The 17,239-nt window shown below is 37.2% G+C and overlaps 1 long non-coding RNA gene across 1 annotated transcript; it reads left to right on the top strand.

Moving 5' to 3' along the window:
* The first annotated feature begins 10,221 nt into the window (after positions 1–10,221).
* LOC104108444 (uncharacterized) lies at positions 10,222–13,085 on the top strand. Its single transcript, XR_011410316.1, has 3 exons — positions 10,222–10,666; positions 10,745–11,022; positions 12,526–13,085. It is a non-coding gene; the product is annotated as an uncharacterized lncRNA (long non-coding RNA).
* Positions 13,086–17,239: the final 4,154 nt, after the last annotated feature.

Raw genomic sequence — 17,239 nt, 5'->3', positions numbered from 1 at the left:
GTTACAACTCGAATAAGCATAGATAATGGAAAGATAAGCATAAATTTACCTTTGACTGAGTAGAACCCACGAAACCTAGTCCTTATTCATCCAAATCAGTCCCCCAATGCAGCTACAAGAATGAGAAAGAGAAACTAGCAAGTTGTCTGGGGTTTTCGCCACTAGAATTACATCGTATCACCCGAAATTACCTAGGGTTTGTGTGGGATTTTTGGAGAGGAATTGTAGGGGTTCAATCTGATTTTGTTGGTCTGAGAAATGAGTTAATACGTCCTTAAAAGTCCCTTCTTGGTCGACTTTAGGAGCTTTTAATTGAGTCCTCTCCTTTTGGCAAGTAGGTGATGCACCTACTTGTCACCTACCAGTCTGCGCAGTCTTGCAAAAATGTTAATATCTCTTTACTCCAATTTTGTATCATTGAACGGTTTAATCAATTGAAAACTAGACTCGTAGATCTTCAATTTGGTAGGTAGATCGTCCCGTAATTCCAAGTACATTGGGAGAAATGCTCAGCTACATTTGACCTAATTTGCAGCATATTTATGAATGTAACTTGTGATGATATTTGCCAACTTTTGTTCCACAACTCGCTTGGCTTCAAAACATAACACACGACTATCATAAGACTAAAATAACTCCTAACATAACCTCCTTATCATTTTGAGCACCCTAATCTCACCCTAAAAGTACATGTTATAACATTCCCAACTTGTCGACTTTCGATGAAACTTATTTTCTTCAATTCGTTTAGCTTCTAAGCCTTCCAACCGTCTTGGTACTTGCAGTTCATGATCTTAAATATTTGTAACCTCCAATTTAACATGATTAACTTATTTTATGTACTTTCAAATATGATCTCATTTCTGAGCTTACATCAATTGACTACGACGTACTCTCACGTACGAAAATACGGGGTGTAACATCTTTCCCCCCTTTGGAACATTCTTCCTCGAATGTTGACTGATGCACTTATCAGTCTCATAACCTATAGCTCTTACGAATACTTTAGGATTGTCCTTGTCATCTAGGCAACTATTCTCTAAATAAATCCAAAGCCCAGGGCATTCCCCCCTTTAGGCCACTTTCTCGTACCACGACTTGTGGTCGGAATTATTCCAATCTTATTATTGTTGCTACTTTCTTTCGTGCAGTCTGTACGACTCTCTCCCTGTATGTGCGCCTATGCGACTCTTCTCTCTTTTTTCCTCCAGCTATTATCCAATATCTAGGCCTCACTTTGTGAACATATAAATAACTATGACAAGTTGTCCCTCTAGGCATCTATAGGTGTACTGCAGTCCTTCGCTTGGAACTTTGTCGAACTTACGACTAATTCTATATCTTGTTTCATAGCCTCAGTTATCTATCCTTATGGATTTACTGCATCTAGGGTGGTCAGACTATACCATAACACTTACTTTGATTTATTATTATCGAGGTTTGCTACCCAACTCCAAGTTACTCTCTCGTTGCTTATCCTATATGTATAAATCTAAGTCCTTTAATACTTCCTCATTACTGTTCATCTTAAGAATAACAACCTAATCTCATCTCATACTTTTGAACTTTTATCCAGCTATTGTTGATTCACCTTAATGTTGATCTATAATCTACCACTGATAACTTGAAACCTCTTACGTAATACATTGTCACTAGGGCTCACATCTCATCGAGGAACATCTGAAGTTATTTGCCTGATCTACCTAGGGACGATACTATACTTCAATAACCGTATTTCATAGCATCCCAACGTGATTCATCTTATGGGGGTATTCTAATCCTGTGCAATTCATGAAATCCCTTTTCTTTAAATCATTACTCAATCAAAGGCCTAAACGTCATTCTCTTATCATTTATCACAATTACACTCTCATTCTACTACCAAGGCAGCATTCCATCTTTTCTATTTACGCTACTCGCAACCTTTCTTTAAATTGCTAGAACCATAGATTTTCTTATGTTATTCTGGAACCTCAAGTGAGACATCACGTCATCTCTATCTCTTCTTTACTCTCTTAACTAGACCTCTCGGTACCTGAAAACCATACGCTGGAAGATATGCTAATGACAACACTATTATCATTTCTGGATACGAAATCACAGCACTTCTAGTCCTCTATCTGAAATCTGGACTATTCATAACCTTCTACACCTAAGTATCTCGTACCTTCTTTACCTTTACCTTTCTTATCTTTAAATATCACATCGTTTCTTCTGTCACTTTCATAACCTCCCTTCCACATAGGTGGAATTCACATCCACACCTTAAAGCTCTACTATAATACTTGCACCTCTGATGCATACACAATCCGGCGGTAGCTTCATACGAACTTCTTATGAGGCTGGTACTCTTCTAACTGGCTTTATCGTAGAGCCGTTATAGAATATGGTCATTGTACTATCTCTCTGGTACCTCTGATATTAGGAGTGATTCTGCAATGTTCTGAATCACGATTTCTATAATCATCGGGGTCTAATAATCAGACTCATGATTCACTTAGCTGATGTAACTCTTTAGTTTCCTCTTCTATCTAAGCCTTTAAATAGGCTTAAGCTATCTTCTGATGTGCGACTCAGGGTATTAGTTATTACTTTAGCCCTTCGTGGATGCTATAGAACATCCATGATATAACCTTCTAACAATTCAAGCTTTTGTCTATGACGTGGACTCAATTCTTTCTTTCAACTTATACCGGAGTCTCCTATAGCTGTATCAGTGTCAACATATATGCTGCATGGATAACACTCCAAAATCTTAAGTGTGTTCATAATGTAACTAACTCTGGGTCATATATCAAATAATTCCTTTCGTGCCTTCTCAGCTTTCGTTAAAAGTAAGCAATTACTTTTTCTGGTCGTTCTGCCACTTGTTGCATGAATACTTGGCTTATCTTAGTGCCCACATATATTGGAATTTTGTGCAACTCATATGATCTCGAATATTACTTTTGATTTTACTTCCCGTTCATTGGTCACGATAGGTGCCACTTTATTATGGAGTGCAGACAATGTTGTAATGAAACTGTAGTTCCAACATCGTTTCTTCTTTAGGTAATTATACTTATCTTGAAGCCTTTTTCCTTATTTCCTCAGCTAGTCTTTCATTATAGTACTTAGGGGAGACCCTCTAACTCTTGTAAAGTTGCGAGCTTATTACCTCGTATACCCGATAGAATGTTTTATGTTCTTACTCACCTATAAATATCCTTAGTTACATACCTTTGTGCCCTTGTTCTCATAGGGTTACTTCTGAATTTAAATTTTTTTTTGTCTCCCTCGTGGCACTCTCTTTTATTTCCGTAACACCTATACGACAACTATAACTACCTCAACTCCTATCTGAATATTTCTCAAGGATTATGATGTCATATCTTCGAGACTGAATTCCCTGTGCTGGGGTTCACTAGGTTTATATTGCATGATCTGCTGATTTATCTGTATCCTCTCGTCTAGCCATAACTAGGCTCTTTCTGAATCAACTACTAACTACTCATTGATCCATTCTCATATCTATATTCCGCGTAATCTCTCTTAGGTTATGTCCTTTGTCTTAAGTTACCCCTCGCACTAGATTTTTATGTATCAAGTGTTCATTCATACTTATTTATAGATACTATCCTGGCCGGGACCTCTCCTCGACATCGTGCTTGCATAGTGTTTTGGAGTCGTAACATATCTGTATGATCTGAATAAATGCAATCGCATTCCTTTCGCCTTTTTATCGCATTCTTCCTTTACTATTCCATAGTTGCCTGAACCACTTAACTCTGACTTAATACCATATCACCCCATCTTCCCCCCTTTAGGGGAATACTAGCATTTAATGCTATAAAGATTTACCTACAAATATTTGACCTCTTTATCTTCGGCATCTTTTCACGTCTTCACTGACTCTTACTCGTCTTGCGGTAACCCTTCTCTACCAGGGATAAGTAAATCTCTTACGCGCGAGGGTGACACCTAGTGTAACTAGCACACTTAGTTCCTTAAGTTTAACTCTGGTCACAATGCTTGCTTTAGGGAAGCGTCTTCCTGAATGACCTTCAAAGGTTATTCTTCCGTTGTCCATTCTATCATTTCCAAAAAGCAATCTCTGAAATTCTCACGATGTCGACTATTATCAAATCATTTGGTCTCTAAATCATGTTCGCTTTTTTCTTGTTTACTAGCCCATACTAATTTCTTTTACTCCGGGGTCTAACTTAGCCTTCTAGTAATCATGTTGGAGTCGCCAACTCATTTTCTCGAAATAAGGATATGACTTCATGGCTTATACTCCTTTATTGTCTCAAGGCATGTCACCTCTTGTCTTTTCCTTCACTTGACCATAGACTCTGTCATCCTACCATATTTTGATTTACTGTTATCACTCATTTATCATACCTTACTCATAATGCTTCATTTACTCTTTTCTTATTCTCTTGTTAATATCTCTGCCTATTACCTTATTCTGAAAACTTCAACAAAATGTTCTTTTACTTTTCTCTCCCCTTGCTCCATCTCACTGGTTCTTCGGGTCGCCTAATATTCTCTTTTTACTAGGGGCGGGATTCATACTAAGGTCATTATTTATCTCTTCTAGGATTCCACTACATGACTTCTAATATTTATGAATGTTCTAGTACTCTTATCTGACTGTACTATTCTAGAGTGCACCATCGGGTATGCACGATCTAATAGGGCCTCAAACAGGGCCATGTCCTCAAGAATTCTCTCTCTACTAATGCCCTTACCTGCTGCTGTTTTAGCCCTCTCGCTAGCTATAAATTTTCTAATTGAAAGCATCTCTATATCATTAGCAAACATAAGTCTTGGCTCGAACTCTTATGACTTAGCTCTATAGCACGATTTGGATTTAAAAGAAGGGTAACAGACTCCTAAATGCCTTGTAGCTTCTTGTTTATATAATGTGGTGCACAACATATCTATAAACAAGGCTCTACTAGACATGGCTTGTAGACTCCCTAGGATAGAACTACTCTGATACTAAGTTTGTCACACCCCAAACCTGGGGAGGCGTGGCCGGAGCGTACCACTTTGTAACTGTGAACTTTGGAGGGGTAACCCTAAACTTAGGCCGATGAGGCCATATTCTGAATCATCTGATAATATCGCCTCTCTCATCTGAGGGGTAAACATACCCAAAAGCTCATATATATGTACAACTGTGCAGGTAGATGAGGCCGCCATGAACATCTACTAATATACAAAATATACAGGACTCGTCTACAAGCCTTTAGTGATAGCTGAACTCTATCATGGTCGGGGCAGGGCCTCGACCTACCCATCAAGCCTGTATATATAAAATGGACTCCAAGGTCTACACCTGGTAACTTCGAGGAAGTGGAGCTTACCAACCAAGCTGATGTTTGACTTTGTCTACATGGAAGGTCTATCCAGCTGTCTATTAGGACCTGCAGAGATGAAATGCAGCATCCCCATTAAAAGGGACGTCAGTATGAAATAATGTACCGAGTATGTAAGGCAACAAAATAACTAAAAGCTGAAACTGAACTGATAATATAATGACTGAAAGTAACTGGGAGTCAAAGATGATCCGAATATATGCTTACCTACTGATACTGACTGGACTCTCTCAATATAGTAAGTAAAATAGTTGTCCGGCCCTATAAGGCTCGGTACGTATAACTGCTCTGCTGTAGTAGGCTCACTCATAGGTGCTCGTCCATACTAGGCTCTATATCTCGGCCATTCTGGGCTCGCTCATAGGCGCTCGACCATAGTAGGCTCAGTATATAACTTACCATCTGATCAGAGGTTGTCTAATAGGGGCCTGGCCACCGATTATAGCTCGATGGTGGTAAAAATATTGTAATATTTTGTGTGTGTGTGTGTGTGTGTATGTGTGTGTGTGTGTGTATATATATATATATATATATATATATATATATATAGACCCTCTACTCTCTTGACTGGAAGAAGATAATACTTAACTGAATATAAAGTACCGATAAGGGAGAATACTGTAACTTATGAGATAGGATAATGTACATAAATTCAGGAGTACGAACTTCTCTTTATGTCTCGTTATCAAACGCATTTATTTACGAGATCATGCCAAAATGAAAGAGAGGTTTAGCCTTAACATACCTTATTACAATCTTTCCAATAACCACGTTAAACTCGTCGCGTTGCACCTTAATCTACAATAACGATAACGATACTATCATCAAGTTATGGAAGGTACAACTATCGCACAACGAATGACAAGCTTATTTTATAATAAAATGGGCAACATCTCCCCAATAATCTTTACTTCCTACCAATTCGACCTAACACCAACAACAACAAGAACACAATAATAACAAAATGCATACATCATTTTCCAACCTTATATCCATCACAAAATACCACATAACGGCCCACACACCCCAATCAGTTTATACACAAAACGACAACCCTAGTAGTGTCAAACAACCCGAAAATGTAACGACGAACGACCAGCCAACCACCCTGCCATTATGTGGTGTTTCTCCACACCCTTTTCTACTCCCAAACTCCATAAAACAGTAGCAAAAGAGACAACCCAACACCAACATGATACAACCTACAAAACGGTCCCACGAGTTCAACAACTCAAAACTGATTTTTCAGTTTACTAAAACATGTTTCGACTTGTCTTTTCTTTCAAATTGAGCAAAACAACCAACTATACATAATTAAGCCTCTTATCCTATAAACCAGCCATGAATTAAACTTAAAAATAAGTTCACACCCAGCCAACATTGATGCCACAACAAACATCATACCACTCTTTCGAAACTCGCTAGGTCTAGTCTTTACGATCGAGTTACAACTCGTACAAACATAGATAATGGAAAGAGAAGCATAAATTTACCTTGGACTGAGTATAACCCACGAAAACTAGTCCTTATTCATCCAAAATCAGTCCCCCAATGCAGCTACAAGAAAGAGAAAGAGAAACTAGCAAGCTGTCTGGGGTTTTCGCCACTAGAATCACATCGTATCACCCGAAATTACCTAGGTTTTGTGTGGGATTTTTGGAGAGGAGTTGTAGGGTTCAATCTGATTTTGTTGGTCTGAGAAATGAGTTAATAAGTACTTAAAAGTCCCCTCTTGGCCGACTTTAGGAGTTTTTAATTGAGGCCTCTCCTTTTGGTAAGTAGGTGATGCACCTACTTGTCACCTACCAGTCTGCACAGTCTAGCAAAAACGCAAATATCTCTTTACTCCAATGTTGTATCAATGAACGCTGTAATCCGTTGTAAACTAGACTCGTAGAACTTCAATTTTGTATGTAGATCATCCCGTAATTCCAAGTATATTGGAAGCAATGCTCAGCTATATTTGACCTAATCTTCAGCATATTTATGAATATAACTTGTGATAATCTTTGTCAACTTTTGTTTCACAACTCGCTTGACTTCAAAACATAACACATGACTATCATAAGACTAAAATAACTCATAACATAACCTTCTTATCATTTTGAGTACCCTAATCTCACCCCAAAAGTACATGTTATAACATTCCCAACTTGTCGACTTTTGATGAAACTTATTTTCTTCAATTTGTTTAGCTTCTAAGCCTTCTAACCATCTTGGTACTTGCAGTTCATTATCTTAAATATTTGTAACCTCCAAGTTAACATGATTAACTTATTTTATGTACTTTCAAAGATGATCTCATTTCTGAGCTTACATCAATTGACTTACAACGTACTCTCACGTATGAAAATATGGGGTGTAACAAGTAGAAACTAATCCTAATGGCCTTTAAAATCAATAACACTTTTTCTTAACATATCTTCAAGGATTTGAATAGTCTTCTCGGGCTGGTTATCCGTCTATGGGTGAAATGTTGTGCTGAGCTCCACCTGCTTGCCCAACTCTCACTTTAAAACTATACAAAAGTACGATGTGACTGAGTGACACAGTCCAAAATTATAGAAATGGGCATACCATGCAAACAAACAATCTCTCTGATGTAGATCTGAGCCAATCTCTTTGAAATGTAAGAAATCATCACCAGAATAAAATGCACGTGATAACAACAAGGTCGGGAATCCAAACTAGAGTAAGAATTTGAGAAGTAAATGCGGAAGTAATAACAATAAGGAATTAAACGACTAGAATTAAAGTGCAGAAAATAAAGGATATGGGAAAATTCAGGAAAAGAATTATGAGAACTTCCAAGAACGCAAGTTCTATAGCCTTGAAAAGATCCAGGCAACACCGTTTTTGATTTATTGAAGTAATCAAACGTCTTTACTTAAAAACAAATCAAAAATAATAGATTCGGATCTTAACTACTTTACGAGTAACTTGAGAAAATAATTAATAACTAGTATTAATCGCCTTCTAAGAATACCACAAAGGAATCAATGATATCACAATAAAGAAGTTATCTTTACTACCTTGAACTATGAACTAATAAAGGTTGAAAGATAAATCTCAAAGCATAAGTAACAAAGGTTCAATAGAACTCTCAAACTATAATATTATTAATCAATAATCAAGTTCCTCAATGAATGAAAAGAACTCCTATTTATAGGAGTAAAAAGTCCTTAAAAATAGGTAGGGTGGCTGCCAAGGCATAAAAGAAACCCTAAAAGATTATTCTAGAATCATAAAATAAAACTCTAACTTGGAGGCTAAGTTAAAGACTAGAAAACCTAATAAAAACTAACAAAAATAAGAGGGTGGGCGGCCAAATCCCTTTGGGGCAGATTTGGGCCTTAAAACTACTACTTTGGATCATTGGTTTGGAATCCAATTGGGCTACTTTTGAAATACCCCCTTTTGGACCTCTTTTAAGCTCATATTCACCTATTCTATAAGAAGGTCCAGCTTGTAAGCATTGTCTCCAATCCTTTCAAGGACTTGAAATGGGCCATCTCCTCTAGGATGAAACTTTGACTTCCTTTTGGAAGAAAATCTCCCCTTTCTAAAGTGAACCCAAACTAAATCTTTAGGTTTAAAAACAACTTGTTTTCGACCCTCATTCTTTCTCAAGGTAGTTTGCTCATTTTTCTTCTCAATTTCAAGCATTCTTTGCTGATAAATTTTTTTCATCATCTCAGCCTTTGTCCTACCATCAAGATTAGCAATATCATTAGTAGGTAATGGTAATAAATCAAAGGGAGTAAAGGGATTAAAACTATAAACAAGCTCAAAAGGAGACACACCTGTGGAAGAATAGATTATTCTATTGTAAGAAAATTCAATCACAGGTAAGTGATTTTCCCAAGAAATTAATTTACCTTTCAAAATAGCCCTCAACATGTTTCCTAAGGTTCTATTAACTACTTCAGTTTGTCCATCAGTTTGTGGGTGACAAGAAGTAGAAAACAATAATTTAGTGCCTAACTTCCCCCAAAATACACGCCAAAAGTGGCTCAAAAATATATCACCCCTATCACTAACAATAGTTCTAGGTATACCATGCAATTTAACAACTCCTTTTATAAATAGATCAGCAACATGTGAAGCATCATTAGTCTTTAAACAAGGAATAAAATGAGCCATTTTGGATAACCTATCTACCACAACAAATATATTATCCTTACCACACGTTGTTCTAGGCAAACCTAACACAAAATTCATAGAAAGATCAAGCCAAGGAAAAGTAGGAATAGGTAATGGCGTGTAAAGATCATGTGGTAACACTTTAGATTTAGCTTGTTTACATTCCAAACATTGTGCGCACACTCTTTCAATATATTTTGATACACGCCGGATTACCATGCTTAATGAGGATGATTTCCAAGTTAATAGCATAGCATTTGAGTGCTTTAAAGGAGTCAAGATCAAGAAGGCTATATTTGTAATTTAGCTATTTAGGCTAGACTTAGCCTCCTTTACTAGCTAAGGGTATTTTGGTTATTTAGCCTAAATAACACTCTAGTATAAATAGTCATTCCTCTCATTTTGAAAGGGAGCTTTTGATGGTGTATGGATAAATAAAGACCAAACTTTGAGAGGTTTAGGGTATCCTTTATTTCTCTTTATTTATTATATTTTCTAGATTATCTATGTTAGGTTTATCATGCATGAGTTCATGTTCATCCTCTTGGGATTATCTTTTGTATTTGAATGTTAATTCATTGTTCTAGTTGATATATCTTTCAGGGTCTTTGAATTGTATTCTTTACTTAGCTTAATTCGTATTAGTTGTTCTTGTTCTTCCTAGATTAGTGTTTATTATAAGAACTTAAGGAGTGTATCTAGTTCATAGTTAGGTTGTTGTCTTTCTCTATTTTAAACCCTAATCTCGTATCTTATTGATTCCGTGTATTTTTGCATTTTCAATATGATTCCGTATCATCTTTGTATTAGAGCGAAGGTTAAAGATTGTTCAATCAATCCTTGGGTCATTGTTCTGTTATCATCAATCTGAAAATCAAAAATTACTAAAAATAGCAGGTTACTGTTCATCTGTGACTGAAATACAAATCGTATCTCCTTGTTCTTCTATGTTTGTTTCCAAAATAGAAATACAAAAGATTATCTCCCTCAATTTTGATTCTGAAACTTCTGAATTTCTTCACTATCTGAGATTGAATCACTTATTTGAGCTGAAATTCGAAGTTGGTTTGAGAATTGAAACCTAAATCGACCAACAGCAGAAATCGAAATTTGGAGGATTTGCTCCGAATCGAAATTTTGAGCTCGAAATCGATTGGGTGAGTTCTAATCTTGTTGGTACATCTTGATTGAGGTGAAATCTGATGAATTAGGGCCGATTTGATCTGAATCTCTAGGTTTGGGTTCAAAATATTTCGAAGCTGCTTCAGTGGAGAAGACGGCCTAGGGTTCATCGATTTAGTGAGCCTTGTTCCAAATTGATTTAGGAGCTTTGTTCGAGCTGTTGTTGGGAGTTTGTAATCCAAATTTGAGCTCCATTGGTGAAGGTTTGGGTCAGTGACGAATCGAAAATGCTGTGGCGGAATTCGACAAAATTGCAGCTGTGTTCTTCATCCGCTAGGAGTCGTTTGCTACTGATTTGTCGCCTCGAACATCAATTCATCGTCACACACAGGTTTGGTACTTCTAAGATCAACCTTGCTTCATTTTCTGAAAATTCATTCATCGCAACATTCAGTTTTGATTCCTTGAGAATAAGCACTGAATTTTTACTCGATTGTCTGAGTTGATTGAGTCTGAATTCGTTAGTCGACTCGAAGTTGTTATTAGTTTGAAATATTGTATGAAGTTCTGGTTTATGAATTCAGTTGAGAATTTTGATTGAGTTTCAAAGTGTTAACTGAAAGATCTCATTGATAGCTTGGTCGAGGTTCTGTATTTGCTCTTGTTGTTGGTAGTTGCGCATGAGTTTCTGAATTCTATTGGAGCAAAGCTTATGAAAATTGAAAAAAAATTGATAAACAATTGAGCAGATTTCAAATAGCTACAGCTTAGTTCTTCAATCCAGATTGTTTTACTGAGCTTCAGTTGTCAAGTTTTCTAATTTCAAGCTCCTTGAAACTTAAAGAGGAGTGAACAGATTTTCTTTAAGCATCAGCTCGACACTGCCCAGTTTTCTTAGCCAAAGTGGGATTGATTGTTGCTGTTGCTAGCTCTAGAATTGGGTTGGAATTTGAATCTAAGTGTTGAATTGAGATTGGTTACAATTCTTGTGCACTTTTGGACAGTTTTCTGCACTTTTTGAGCCAAGTTTAGCTTCAGTTTACTGCAGCTTTATAGCCTGTTTGGCCAAGCTTCTTTCGAGGCAAAAGCGCTTTTTTTTGGGTCAAAAGTGTTTTTTTTCTAAAATTAAGGTGTTTGGCCAAGCTTTTGAAAGGAAAAAAAAGTGATTTTGAGGTGAAGCAGAAGCAGTTTTGTAGAAGCAGAAAAAAGTAGTTTCTCTCCAAAAGCACTTTTGAGAAAAATACACTTACAAGCAGGTTTTTAAAGCTTGGCCAAACACTAATTGCTGCTCAGAAGTACTTTTCAAATTAATTAGCCAAACACAAATTGCTTCTCACCAAAAGTACTATTGAGAAAAGCACTTTTGAGAAAAAACACTTCTCAAAATAAACTGATTTTTGCAGCTGGGCCAAACAGGCTATTAGACTTTCTACTGTTTGATTTGTTTTTCAGAAGTTCTTCCCTACTGAACTTCTACAGTTTGGTAAACTGCTTAGCTGCTGTGAAATTGGTTGACGTTAGCTGATTTGAGTTTGATCAACTATTTGAAATCTGCTAATTTGAGGTTGGATGTTTTGGAGTTTAGTTTGGACTTGAGTTTGGCAGAGGAAGCTCAACAGTTTGAGAATTCATTTGTGAGGACTAAACATTAAATGCTGTTGCTTACAAAAATCTTGTGATAGCACCTGCAGTTCTGCCAGATTTTGTTAATTTGTCCAAGATTAATTCTGCAGCAGATTTTCAGTTTCTCCATTGTTTAGTTGCTAAAAATCTGAGTTGCTACCCAGTTCTGCACTAGTAGTACTCTGCAAATTATGTGTTGTTTAAGCTGATTGTCTGCACTGGTTAGGTTTCTGACATGGCTGCTAAAGTTTAAATCCTTGGACTGTTTTAGGGTGTTATTGACTGAGGAAAAAACCAGAAGAATTTTCAGGCATTCCAGCTGCAGTTTGAACTAAATCTGCAGTATTTGAACTTGTGTTTGAAGCAGAAAACCAGTTGATCTTTGGGGATTGAAAATCTGTGAATTGAAGAGGCCTATAGCTGCTGTTAAGTTGAATTGCAAACTGCAGGTTGTAGTTCCCTGCTGCTACAGTTTGGCTGCAATTGTGAACATCTTCAGTAGCTTGCAGTCACTGATGAACTTTGCATTTGAGCTACAACTTGGAGTCTTTTTACAGAATTGTGAAGAAGATTGCTCAGGAGATCACCAACAGTCTGCAACCTTGTCAGTTATTGTGAGGCTGTCCAGAATTGCAGATTTGACCAGTCCTTACCTATGTGGCCATTCTTTGCAAATCCGACCAATTTTACAAAACTAGCCAGTTTTTGAGAATATGACCAAAATTTGGATAAGTGTCTAGTTTTGTAGTTTCTTTTCTTTTATTTCTTTTCAATTTGTAGGAAACTCAACTCTTAACAAGATTAACTTGATATTAGTTCATATTGAGTTTATTTCTAGTTTCTTTGTGTGCTTTTGTCACGACCCAGCCTAGGCCCGCGATGGATAACCGATACTAAGTGTCGATCATCACTAAACTTGTTGATAATCTAATAATCATAAATATAAACGGATAAACTGAACAAGCATAAGCATAGCCGATAAGAACTGTACAATCTGGAAAGCTGACAAGGCTAACACAAGCTGACATATAAAAATGTATTAACTGCACAGGTGCATATCTACAGGCCTCTAGGAGTGCTGAACTGAAAAAGTACTAGACGGAACAGGGCCCCGTCATACCCAAACTAGCTGACTGTACACATACCAAAAGATAAGTAATTCCGGGAGTAAGCGAGGTGACTCCAACAACTGGTGGATGGCCTATTGATGTGGCTCAAACGTTGATCTATCTGTACCTACGCGACATGAAACGCAATGCCCCGGAAGGGACGTGAGTACGATATGTACAAAGTATGTAGGGTGGAAATCTTAATATAAGCTTAATATAACTGGTGTTATGGTCTATTCCCCCCCCCCCCCCCCCCCCCGTATAATCAATTGGCCTCGCTGGCAGTATATAATCAATAGGCCTCGCTGGTATTATGGGCTATATCCCTCCAGCATAATCAACGTAAGCATGTATGAGGCATAACACATGTGGCAACATCATATGGACTCAAGAGATCATGAAGGAAACCATAAACGGAATAATAAACGTAATCTGACGCTTGTCGTTCATAAGTTGGACGGAGGTGCCTATCCCTATTTTAGGGAGAAACTGAACATGTACAAGAGATACCAAGGTTAATTAACTCATTAGGATCCCTTTATAATCAATTTAGAACCAAGAAACTCAAGATTTGTCCAACTCTTTGAATTTCCAAAATTTTTGGCAGAGTTTCACCTAAAACTGGATGATCCCCAAAAATAATAGCAAGCACCACAATATACACGGGAATGGATACCCGACCAAGATGATAACATCAAACTAATGGAGATCCAGTTATCCACAATAGTGTCAAACGATCGACAAAACGGAATTGTGAATGTAATGTCGACTCAGAGTGACTAACTTGTGACATGAAAGTCTAAATATGATTTAGGAATAATCTAAGCATCAAAAAATGACAATTAAGCTTATATAATCTTAAATGAAGATATTAGGATCATATGGGGGTTAGGTATACATAAAAACATCAAAGGAACGAAACAAACGGAATTCCGGATGGCATAGGCCAAATTGGCGATTTGCCCTTTTGTTTTTGTTGTGTTTTGAAGCTCCAACCGAAACTATTTTCTTCCATAATTCACATATGGAATTGAATAATATACAAGGATACAATACATGCTGATATTTTTCTTAAAAAAACCTTAAAAGATCAAGAAGAAAGGCTAGAACATAGCTAAACCAAATCATGCCGAAAACAAAATGAAAATCCTACATACCTCTTGTGTTCTTGCTTCCAAACCTTGTTCCCTTTGATACACACCCTTACTTATGCTTTTATAGATAAAATACAGAGGTGACAAGCTTCCTTAGCCATAAAGCTCTTTCCAAACCTCGAGATATAAGGATAAAGGTAGATGGCAAAGTCTTACCTATGTCGTAAGGATCGCGTTGATGTGTTCACGTCTTGATTTTGAGTTGTGGATGATGGAATTGCTTCAAAGCCCTAAGGATGTGTTTAGGAGGTATATAGAGAGTTTTTTGGTCTGATTTGGATCGAAATAAGCCTTATAGATGAAGGCTACAACTTTATATATATCAAGATAATCCTCAACCGACCTTGTGGGTCCCAAAGGGAACTGCTTGCGCAGTCTCGCGAAAATGCGAATATCTCTCCACTCCGACGTTATATCGACGAACGGTTTAATGCATTGGAAGTTAGACTCCTAGATCTTCAATTTGGTGGGTGGATCACCCCGAAATTCGGATTAATTGAGAGAAAAGATGAGTAACATTAGACCTAAATTTTATATAAAATTATGAACGTAACTTGCGACAACTTTTGTCGACTTTTGTTTCATAACTCGTTTGACTTCAAAACTGAACACACGACTAAAATACCTCATAAAATCACCTCCTTATCATGTTAAGCACCCGAGTATCACCCCAAAAGTACGGGTGATAACATTCTCAACTTGCCGACTTTCAACAAAAAGTTATTTTCTTCGATTCGCTTAGCTTCTAAACCTTCCAACCCTCTTGGTACTTGTAGTTCATAATCTTAAATATTTGTTACCTCTAAGGTAACATTATTAACTTACTTTATGTACTTCCAAAGATGATCTCATTTCCGAGCTTACATCAACTGACTTACGATGTACTTTTATATACAAAAACATGAGGTGTAACATCATTCCCCCATTTGGAATATTCGTCCTCGAATGTTGACTGGTGCGCTTATCAGTCTCATAACCTATAGCTCTTACGAATACTTTTATGCTGTCCTTGCCATCTAGGCAACTATTCTGCGAATAAATTCAAAGGCCAGGGCATTTCCCCCTTTAGGCCTCTTTCTCATACCACGACCTATAGTCGGAATTCTTCCAATCTCGTAACTGTTGCTACCTTCTGTCATGCAGCATGTACGATTATGTCCTTGTACGCGCTATGCGACTCTTCTCTCCTTTTTTTCCTCTCGCTTTGTGAATATATACAGAACTCTAGGTATCTATAGGTGTATTGAAGTTCTTACCTTGGTACTTTGTCGAACTTACGACTATTGCCACATTTTGTTTCATAGCCTATGTTATCTATCCTTATGGCTTTACTGCATCTAGGTAGGTCATACTATACCATAACACTTACTTCGGTTTATTATTACCGAGGTATGCTACCCAACTTCAGGTTACTCTCTCGCAACTTATCTTTATCCTGTATGTATAAATCTAAGTCCTTTAATGCTTCTCATTCTGTTCATCTTAAGAATGACAGCCTAATCTCATCTCATACTTTTGAACTTTTATCCAGCTATTGTTGATTCACCTTAATGTTGATCTATAATCTACCACTGATAACTTGAAACCTCTTACGTAATACATTGTCACTAGGGCTCACATCTCATCGAGGAACATCTGAAGTTATTTGCCTGATCTACCTAGGGACGATACTATACTTCAATAACCGTATTTCATAGCATCTCAATGTGATTCATCTTGGGGGTATTCTAATCCCGTGCAATTCATGAAATCCCTTCTCTTTGAATCATTATTCAATAGAAGTCTTAAACGTCCTCATTCTATCATTTACCACAATTACACTCTTATTCTATTACTAGGGCAACATTCCATCTCTTCTAAATGCTCCTAGTCTTAAACTCCTCTGAGTTCATTCAGGCTATACTGAGCTTTCTATAACTTACGGAAATCATTTGCTCTATTGTTTTGATGTGCTCAATCCTGAGGCCTACCTATTCTCATCACCTCCCCACTCACCTATTCTTATCCTTACTCCGGTCTACCTAAAACCTTGTCGCTCTACCATACTTTAGTTTGCGACCTACACGTATTTATTCTTACTACTCGCAACCTTCATTTTACTTGCTAGTGCCATGGATTTCCTTTTGTTATTCTAGAACCTCAAGCGAGACATCACGTTGCCTCTAACTTTAACTTGATGGTAGCCTGATCTCAAGTCTATCTTCGAGAAGCACTAGGCATCCTGAAGCTGGTCGAACAAGTCATCAATTCTAGGAAGGGGATATTTGTTCTTGATCGTGACCTTGTTCAGCTGTTTATAATCTGTACACATACATAGGGGCCATTTTTTTTTTTTCACAAATAAGACTAGTACTCCCCAAGGAGAAGTGTTAGTATAATAAAACCCGTATCTAATATATCTTTCAACTGCTTCTTAAGTTCCTTTAATTCTGCCGGTGTCATCTAGTAAGGAGGAATAGATATTGGTTGCATACCCAAAACTATATCAATGGGAAAGTCAATTCCCCGATCTGGAGGAAGACCTAGAAGCTCATCTGGATATACGTCAGGAAACTCATTTACTATTGGAATTGATTCAAGGGTTGGCATTCCCTTCTCTATGTCTCGAACATGAACTATATGATATAAGCATCACTTGGCGATCATCTTCCTTATCTTAAGGTACGAAATAAATCTACCTTTTTGGCGATGCGGAAAAACCTTTCCATTCTATAACTGACCC

This window comes from Nicotiana tomentosiformis, chromosome 8, assembly GCF_000390325.3.
Source record: "Nicotiana tomentosiformis chromosome 8, ASM39032v3, whole genome shotgun sequence".
Taxonomy (NCBI): Eukaryota; Viridiplantae; Streptophyta; class Magnoliopsida; order Solanales; family Solanaceae; genus Nicotiana; species Nicotiana tomentosiformis.
Note: the sequence above shows the minus strand (reverse complement) of the source record. Positions and strands in the feature narration are given on the sequence as shown.